The sequence below is a fragment of the Rutidosis leptorrhynchoides genome, chromosome 3 (assembly GCF_046630445.1).
Source record: "Rutidosis leptorrhynchoides isolate AG116_Rl617_1_P2 chromosome 3, CSIRO_AGI_Rlap_v1, whole genome shotgun sequence".
Lineage (NCBI taxonomy): Eukaryota > Viridiplantae > Streptophyta > Magnoliopsida > Asterales > Asteraceae > Rutidosis > Rutidosis leptorrhynchoides.
The window spans coordinates 377,809,040-377,818,296 of record NC_092335.1 but is presented as its reverse complement, the minus strand read 5'-3'; the positions used below and the strand labels follow the sequence as shown (position 1 = coordinate 377,818,296).

Genomic DNA, 9,257 nt, shown 5'->3' with positions numbered 1-9,257 from the left:
AGCCACTGACCATGCATCTTTTCGATTTACGTAGAGGTCGTAGCAGCTGACCGCAGTCAGCCTATTGTTTCGATCTCTATTCTCGTCAAACTTACTTAGCTTTTATGATGATGAATGATGATGATGATGACACTTAAACTTATTTTATGCACTATTAGAATTTATAAAGACAACCTACTGACCTAGTAACATTTGATTTAGGTTGACGACCTTTCAGACCGACTTACTACTTGCGTACTTTCATTACCGACTTTACCGCTTTTATCACTGTGAGTTATAGCATCCCTTTTTACTTTAATTATTTTGGGACTGAGAATACATGCGCTTTTTACGTTTTAAATACTAGGCACGAGTACTTAAACTTTATATGTGTGTGGGTTATACAACGGCATAAACATTCCCCTTAGCACGGTAACGTTTAGTCATTGGTTTTTGAACCGGTGAACGCGAATCTTAGATATGGATCCATAGGGTTTGACATCCCCACTCGGGCTAGTCGCGCTAGCATTTAATGGGTGTTTAATACTTCGTGAACATACGCACTCGCCAAGTGTACTTTCAGGGGGTTATAAACGTTAAGTCTAGTTACCGGGTGCCCACGGTTATGCATATACTTTTCATACTGTTTTGATACGCTGTTGCAGCACTGAAATCTCGTGGCCTATCTTACGTTACTATTACAACTTAAACTATAGCTCACCAACTTTCGTGTTGACTTTTTAAGCGTGTATTTCTCAGGTGCCTAGAGGTTTATTGCTTCCGCTGTTAGACTTGATGTCATGCTGTTATTGAATTGCTGTTATGGACCTACTGTACTAGTTATCCGCTGCATTACTAGAGATGTCTCAAATTATGAAACTTATGTTTTGCATTCGTAAACTTATGTTATTTTGGAGCAATGGTTTGTAATAAGTCTTATGACATGTTATATTTGTAAAATGTTATCTGTTAATGAATGCAAATCAGTTTTCAAACAGCATATAGTGTTTGACCTTGTGATGATCCTATTGTTGATGATCCGTACATGATGGTTTTGTACGGGGCGTCACAAATACCAGACAAACTGCTCCCCCTCTCGCTCTTGCACCTATAAGAAGACCTGAAATTGAGGCTGAAAACTGGGAAGTCAATGGGCAATTTATGCACATGGTACGTGAGAACCAATTCGACGGAAGACTTAATAATAATCCGATAGAATATCTAGAAGCTTTTGAAGATTTATGTGAACTGTATAAAAACAAAGATGTTTCTTCAGATGCATTTAAGTTAAGAACTTTTCCATACTCGTTAATCGGAGACGTAAAAGCATGGTTAAAAGCATCAAAATCTGATTCTATCACAACTTTCAACGAATTAAGAGATAAATTCATTACCCGATTTTCCCCACTGGCAAAAGCCAAAAGACTTAGAACTGAAATCACCACTTTTAAACAAAAGTCGGTTGAAACTCTTTATGATGCATGGGAAAGATTAAAAAGAATGTTACGAAATTGTCCGCAACACAGATTGTAAAAAGGAAAATAGTACAAACTTTTTATCGTGGTATTAATGAACATACTCGTGGTATATTAGATTCCTCCGCTGGAGGAGTATTTATGTATAAATCACCAAATCAAGCGTATGACATGTTAGAAGACATGTTAGTTCATACTTTTGAATGGACACCGTCTAGAGATCAACAACCTAGGAGGACGGTGGTAAGCCTTGAAGAAAATGAAGATAACAAATCAACCATAGCTTCACTGTCGAATCAATTCAATAAGTTTGGAAGAGAAATAGAGAAACTAAATTCAACAGTTTAAGCATTGCAAGTAGGCTGTGAAATCTGTGGACAAGCACATTTTACGAAAGATTGTGATATCAATGATCGGCCAATGAACTCAGTCGCACAAGTTAATTTTATGGCCAATCAAAGACAAGACAATTTTCAATGAGGGAATTCTAATTATCAACCTGCAAACCCAGGATATTAAAACCCGAAGAATTTTGCTTTTTAAAGAAATGGACCACCTGGATTTTTCAATAGAAACCAACCTCCATTTCCACCTCAACAAAATTTCCAACAATTACCGTATCAACAACAAAATCATAACACGCAACCAGTAGAGAAGAAATCTAACTTTGAAGAAGTTATGATGAATTTTGTCAAAAGTCAATCAGAAACGAATGAGCAAGTAAAGAGACAATTACATCAAGTCCAAACGGGAAACGAGCAAGTACAAAGGAATCATCAAGCATCAATTCAAAATCTTGAAAGAGATATGGGAAGAATATCCCAATTGCTTGCTGAAAGGCAATCGGGAACTTTACCATCCAACACGCAACCAAACCCTAAGGGTAAGGTGTAACGACCCGGATTTTTCCAATAATATATAGAATATTAATATTTACATAATTAACGTATCCAACATGTTAAGCAATCAAACTCATTAAGATTTGGTTATTTGAAATGAATTTTATACAAATGTTTGGCCACCCAGTTTGTCTGACGATTCACGAACGTCATAATTCGAAATAATTATATAATGATGTATATATGGATATATATATATATATATATATATACTTATGATTTTATAAAATGATATTTAAGTATCTCATTACATATAATAATAATTGGTTATATACATAAAATGAGATTACTAACTTAAAGACTTCAAGACTATATACATATATATAACGATTATCGTTATAAAAACGTCTTACTAAATACATATGAATCATATTAAGATACTGATACACAATGTTTAACATGATAAATGACAATTAAACATATCACTAAGTGTATTAACAATGAACTACATATATAAAAACAAGACTACTAACTTAAGGATTTCGAAACGAGACATATATGTAACGATTATCGTTGTAACGATATTTTAATGTATATATATGATATTAAGATATATTCATACATCATAATATCATGATAATATAATAATTTAACATCTCATTAGATATAATAAATATTAGGTTAACTACATTAAATGAGATCGTTAACTTAAAGGTTTCAAACAACACTTACATGTAACGACTAACGGTGACTTAACGATTCAGTTAAATTGTATATACATGTAGTATTTTAAGATGTATTCATACACTTTTGAAAGACTTCAAGACACATATCAAAGTACTTCTACTTATCAAAAATGCTTACAATTACATTCTCGTTCATTTTCATCAACAATTCTACTCGTATGCAACCGTATTTGTACTCGTACAATACACAGCTTCTAGATTATTTACTATTGGTACTTACTAATAGTAAACTCCATTGATCAGCCATGAATGAGTCATAAACCATGATCATGACTTGTTTTAACTTATACTTGATATTTATGCATAAAAGCAAAAACTAGTAACCTTATATTGACTAAGCATTAGGCATTTTTTTCAAACAACACACACATCACATTTCCTTGATTTTCTAATCCAAATTTTCTCCATCCTAACTCTCTATACACTCAAGAACATCTCTACTTCAGTAATATTGATCATCTAGGTCAATCTAGCTTCAATTACAATCAAGAAACATCAATATTCAAGAACACATCAAGAACACTTCACAAATACTTTCAAGTTTACTAGCTTACTTCCAACCTTTCAATCCAACTCCACCACTCTTTAGGATCAAGAATTATACTTTCTTTCCAGTAGATTTTCATCTTATAATCAAGGTAAGAATCATATATAAGCTTTAGTTCAATTCATATACTTATAACTATCTTATTTCAAGATAGAAATTCTTATTCGAACTTTTGTTCATTTCATGATTTTACTTCAAGAATTCCAAGCCATCAAGGATATCTTTGAACTCAAGATATTCTACTTATTTCTCCAGCAACTTTATTCATTTGATTTGAGGTAGTAACTTTATTCATAATCTTATTCGATTCATATTCATATAGTTATCTTATTTTGAGTTATAACTAATAACAACAAGAACATAGTTTAGATTATTTCTAAACTTGTTTGCAAATAAACTTAATCCTTCTAACTTGACTTTTAAAACACTTCAACACATGTATTATGACAGTATGTCAAGCTAACATAAGGATATAAAACTTGTAAACACGAAAAACACCTTAAAATCGAATATACGCCGTCTTAGTCGAACGGGGGCTATTTTTGGTTTAATTTTAAAAACCTATCTTAAACTTTGAATTAAAATATTTCCTTTAATGAAAAATCTTATTTTATATGGATATGAAATATATCCAAAATCCATGGTTAAACTCTAAGTGGAAGTATGTTTTTCAAAAGGGTCATCAAGATGTCGTTCTTACGATGGATATGACTATCTTCTCTTATTTGACACCTAAGCTGTATTTTCGACTATAAACCTATACTTTTTCTATTAAGATTAATAATGTTGAGTTTGATACGAAACCATGGCAACTCGAATCACTCAAAACGGATTTGTAACGAAGAAATTATGGGTAAAACAAAATTGGATATTTTTCTTAATTTTTAGCTACAGACATGATTTATAAAAATGGATGCTAACCTTATCCTAGCTAACTTACCTTGTATCCTACATATATTTATACATGTCTTGTTCTCGAACTTATGAAAATACAAATTATAGTAGTCGTGATTAAGTTCTACGACAATATATTATAGTCTTAATAAAGATCGTAAGGCACCATATATATATATATATGACTTGATCACCATGGATTCGTATACAAAGTTTTGACATATCATTTTGACTTCTTATATATATATTATTGGAACGAACTATTAGACACCATTGGCAGTAATCTTGAGTTAGCTGTGGGTCGAAGTGGATTCCAAAATATTATATACTTTGAGTTGTGATCGAGCCTGAGACATGTATACAATGGGTCGCGGATTGCTTCAGACAATATACATATTATGTGTCTTATTATATTAAGACAACATATTATAGTGTTAGTGAATTCTAACACAATATACGCATTTATATTTATATATATATTTATACTATTGGACTACGAACGTTGGACTACTAACAATGGACAATTAAAATTATCACAAGTATCATAAGTATGGAATATTAATTATATATATATATATATATATATCTTGACATAAGAATATTATTATTAGGTTCGTGAATTTGTCAAAAGGCCAAGTATTATCACCATCTATTCGGAAATCATCACAAGTGAGTTATAGTCCCATTTTTACTATCTAAATTATTTTGGAATGAGAATATATGCAAAATTTTTAAATGTTTTACAAAATAAGCACAAGTTCATGGAACTACGTTCTACGATTGATTTGTTTTACCGGATATCTTTACTTATTATTATTATGCTTGGTAACCTAATAATTAGTGAAAAACACTAATTGACGCGAATCCTAAAGGTAGATCTACGGGCACCAACCACCCCATTTTCGAATAGGGGAAATGCTTTAGTACTTCGAAGGGTTCTTGTCATACATTTGAATAGTGGAATGTATGATGCCAGATATCTTAAGCGCTCTATGTTAAGGTCGGTTACCAGGCGACTCATCATATGAATGATTTTTTTTTTGCAGTTGTAATGATCCGGCGCATTTAATTAAATGAAATCTTGTGGCTTATTAAATATTATGATTATTATAATTAAACCTATGACTCACCAACATTTTTGTTGACGTTTTAAGCATGTTTATTCTCACGTGAATATTAAAAATGCTTCCGCTGTCGTATGCTAACCCAAGGTCAAGATTTGGAGTCGGCATAGATGTTTATATTGTTTAAACTTGTATTCGGAGTATTTGTTGTAATATATTTGATCATATTGTAATGGGTTGTGTAAAAACTTATTTATTTGAGGAGATTGTCTTTGATAGACAATCTAAATTATGTCATTAAGACCTTTATTCAATAATAAAGGTTATGGTTGTTTTTAAAAACGAATGCAAGATTTGAAAAACGTCTCATATAGAGGTCAAAACCTCGCAAAGAAACCAATTAATATGAAACGTTTATAATTAATATGAACGGGGCATTTCAGTTGGTATCCGAGCGTTGGTCTTAGAGAATCAAAATTTTTTTCATTAGTGTGTCTAACTAATTTTTGATGCATTAGTGAGTCTGGACTTCGACCGTAATTGTTTTAAAAATGATTGCTTAATATAATTATTGGAAACATAAGATTATTAACATATAAATATTATAAGATATATCATTCTCTTAACGTGCCTGCTATTATGTAATAGATGACTTCATCTGATCATATAAGCATCTCTAGTTATTCAGATTTCATTTACTTATCAAGTGATTCGGAGGCTGAGTCAAAGCATACGACTTATGAACCAACGGAAAAGTTAACTTTTGGTGCTACCATTAAAGTGGAAAATTGTTGGGAAAATTGGAAAGATTCACAATTGCCAGTAGAGGTTCCAGAAGAGGATCCAGAAGAAGATCCCAAAGAGGAACCCGAAGAAGAGGATCCTGAAGAAGTTGTGGAAATTACCGAACCACAACGTGATTTGGGAAAATCTTTGGCTGTTATACCCGATCCCAAACCCGATGAACCTATTATGACCCAAAATGTTTGTGATCATCCACCTGAACCACCTAAGAGACCAGTTTATAAAATGACCGCTCGTATAACGACTGTTGGTTTTGCTCCCAAACAATTAGCCGAAAGAACCAATTGGGAGGAAATGGAAAAAGAACTATCCAAATGAAAATCTAAATGTTTGGCCGAGAAAGAAACAACGTCAACATCTAAAAAATCTCGCCGTTCTTGAACCATCGGCAGCTATCCTGTATTCCATGCATTGTGAAATATGTATTATATTGTGTGTTTAAGTTTGTAAGAAAATCCGCAATGTAATTTTCCTTATGATTGTATAATAATAAGAATAAGCATGGAAGGTTTATTATTATTATTACAACTTATTATTACGTAGTAACGTAATAACTTACCATAGTTTTTCATATTAGAATTTTAGTAGTTAATTTGTGTGTTAGCTGCTAAGTATGAACATTATTATAGTTATAAAACGCTAATATGAAGAAAAGGATTTTATAATAATAAGTTCATATTAAGCTACAAGCCTACAAAATACTTTTTGGCTACTTCTAAAAAAATTCTATATGATTAACTCATTCGGCTATTTTTGAAGGAAATGGCTCCTCCAGCTACTAGACAACAACAATTGAACACAGAAGAACTTCAAGCTTTCGCTGCAAATGTGGCTGCAGTGGTGAATGCAATGAACAACAATAACCAATCGGGTTCCAGCAGTGGAGGAAACAATGGCAACCGGATGTGATGTTCCTACAAAGCTTTTATGGCCTGCAAACCCAATGAGTTTGAAGGAACCGAAGGACCCGTTGGACTAAAGCGGTGGACAAAGAAGGTTGAAGCTATGTTTGCAATCAGCAACTGTGCAGAAGAGGATAAAGTTAAGTATGCCACACATACTTTCAGGGGTACTGCTTTGACATCGTGGAATACCTACATGGATTACGTAGGACAGAATACTGCCTACGCACTTCCATGGTCCGCTTTCAAGCACATGATGATGGAAGAGTACCGTCCCAGAACCGAAATCAACAAGCTCAAGGCAGAGCTTAAAACACTGACAACCCAAAGGTTAAATGTCACTACCTACGAGCGACGTTTCAATGAACTGGCTTTAATGTGTCCTGGAGCATTTGAGGATGAAGAAGCAAAAATTGAACCATTCATAAAAGGGTTGCCGGAACGAATCCCAGAGCATGTAGGTTCTAACGACCCTGCAACAATGCAGAAAGCGAGCCGTATAGCCCACAAATTAATAGGCCAAATTACAGGAAGGATAAAGAAAGAAGCGGCCGAGGAGGCCATAATGAAACAGGGGAAAAGAAAGTGGGAGGAAAGCGGTGATCAGGGTCACCAATACAACAACAACAATCAAAACAACAATTACAACAACAATCGCAACCGCCCCAACTACAACAATAATCGCAACAACAATCGCAACAATAACCGCAACAACCATCCCAATAATAATAACAACAACAACAACAATCCCAATCACAACAATAACAACAACAAACGTCTCAACAACAATAACCCTAACAACAACAACAACGACAACAAAAAGCAAAGGACTATATGCCCAAGGTGTGATACGTTTCATCCGGAATGGTTTTGTAGAGAATTATGTACCAAGTGCAATAGGAATGGCCATATTGGGGCAAAGTGTGAAGTCTACGGACCAAATAGAAACAAAGGAGTAAATAATGCTGGAACAAATAATAACGGCGTTGTTTGCTATGGATGTGGAAAACCGGGCCATACCATAAACCAGTGCAGGATTGGAAATAGGCAAGGCCGTGGGAGAGCCTTCAACATTAATGGGGAGAAAGCACAGGAAGACCCGGAGCTTGTTACGGGTACGTTTCTTATCAACAATACACCTGCTTATGTTTTATTTGATTCGGGTGCCGATAGAAGTTATATGAGTAGAGAATTTTGTGCCAAATTAAATTGCCCGTTAATGCCTTTGGATAAAAAGTGTATAGTTGAAGTAGCAAACGGTAAACTAATTAAGGTTGATAAAATTTGCCGAAATTGAAAAATTAGTTTAATTAGCGAAACGTTTGCAATTGATTTAATACCGGTGGAATTGGGAAGCTTCGACGTAATTATTGGAATGGACTGGATGTCCAAGGTAAAAGCTGAAGTTGTTTGTCATGAGAAGGCGATTCGCATTCCGAGAGAAGACGAGTTACCCTTAATGGTGTAGGAGAAAAGGGTAATTCCAAATTAAATCTTATCAGTAGTTTGAAGGCGCTAAAACTAGTAAGAAAAGGTTGCTATGCCGTACTAGCACACGTAGAGAAGGTTGAAAAAGAAGAAAAGAAAATCGATGACGTTCCCGTTGCAAGAGAATTTCCTGAGGTGTTTCCGGACGAATTACCGGGACTACCTCCACACCGATCCGTTGAATTCCAAATAAATCTTGTACCAGGAGCCGCACCAATAGCTCGTGCTCCATATAGACTTGTGCCACCGAAATGAAAGAATTACAAAGTCAGCTACAAGAATTATTAGAACGTGGTTTTATTCGACCGAGTACGTCACCATGGGGAGCTTCAATTTTGTTCGTTAAAAAGAAAGATGGGTCTTTTCGCATGTGTATCGATTACCGTGAGCTGAACAAAGTAACCATAAAAAACCGATACCCTTTACCCCGAATCGACGATCTATTTGATAAACTCCAAGGTTCGAGCGTATACTCCAAAATCGACTTAAGGTCGGGTTATCATCAACTGAGGGTTAAAG

At 34.2% G+C, this 9,257-nt stretch overlaps 1 non-coding gene across 1 annotated transcript; it reads right to left on the bottom strand.

Moving 5' to 3' along the window:
- Positions 1 to 1,401: 1,401 nt before the first annotated feature.
- LOC139903735 (small nucleolar RNA R71) lies at positions 1,402 to 1,508 on the bottom strand. The gene has a single exon (XR_011778530.1). It is a non-coding gene; the product is annotated as a small nucleolar RNA R71 (small nucleolar RNA).
- Between the last annotated feature and the right edge of the window lie 7,749 nt (positions 1,509 to 9,257).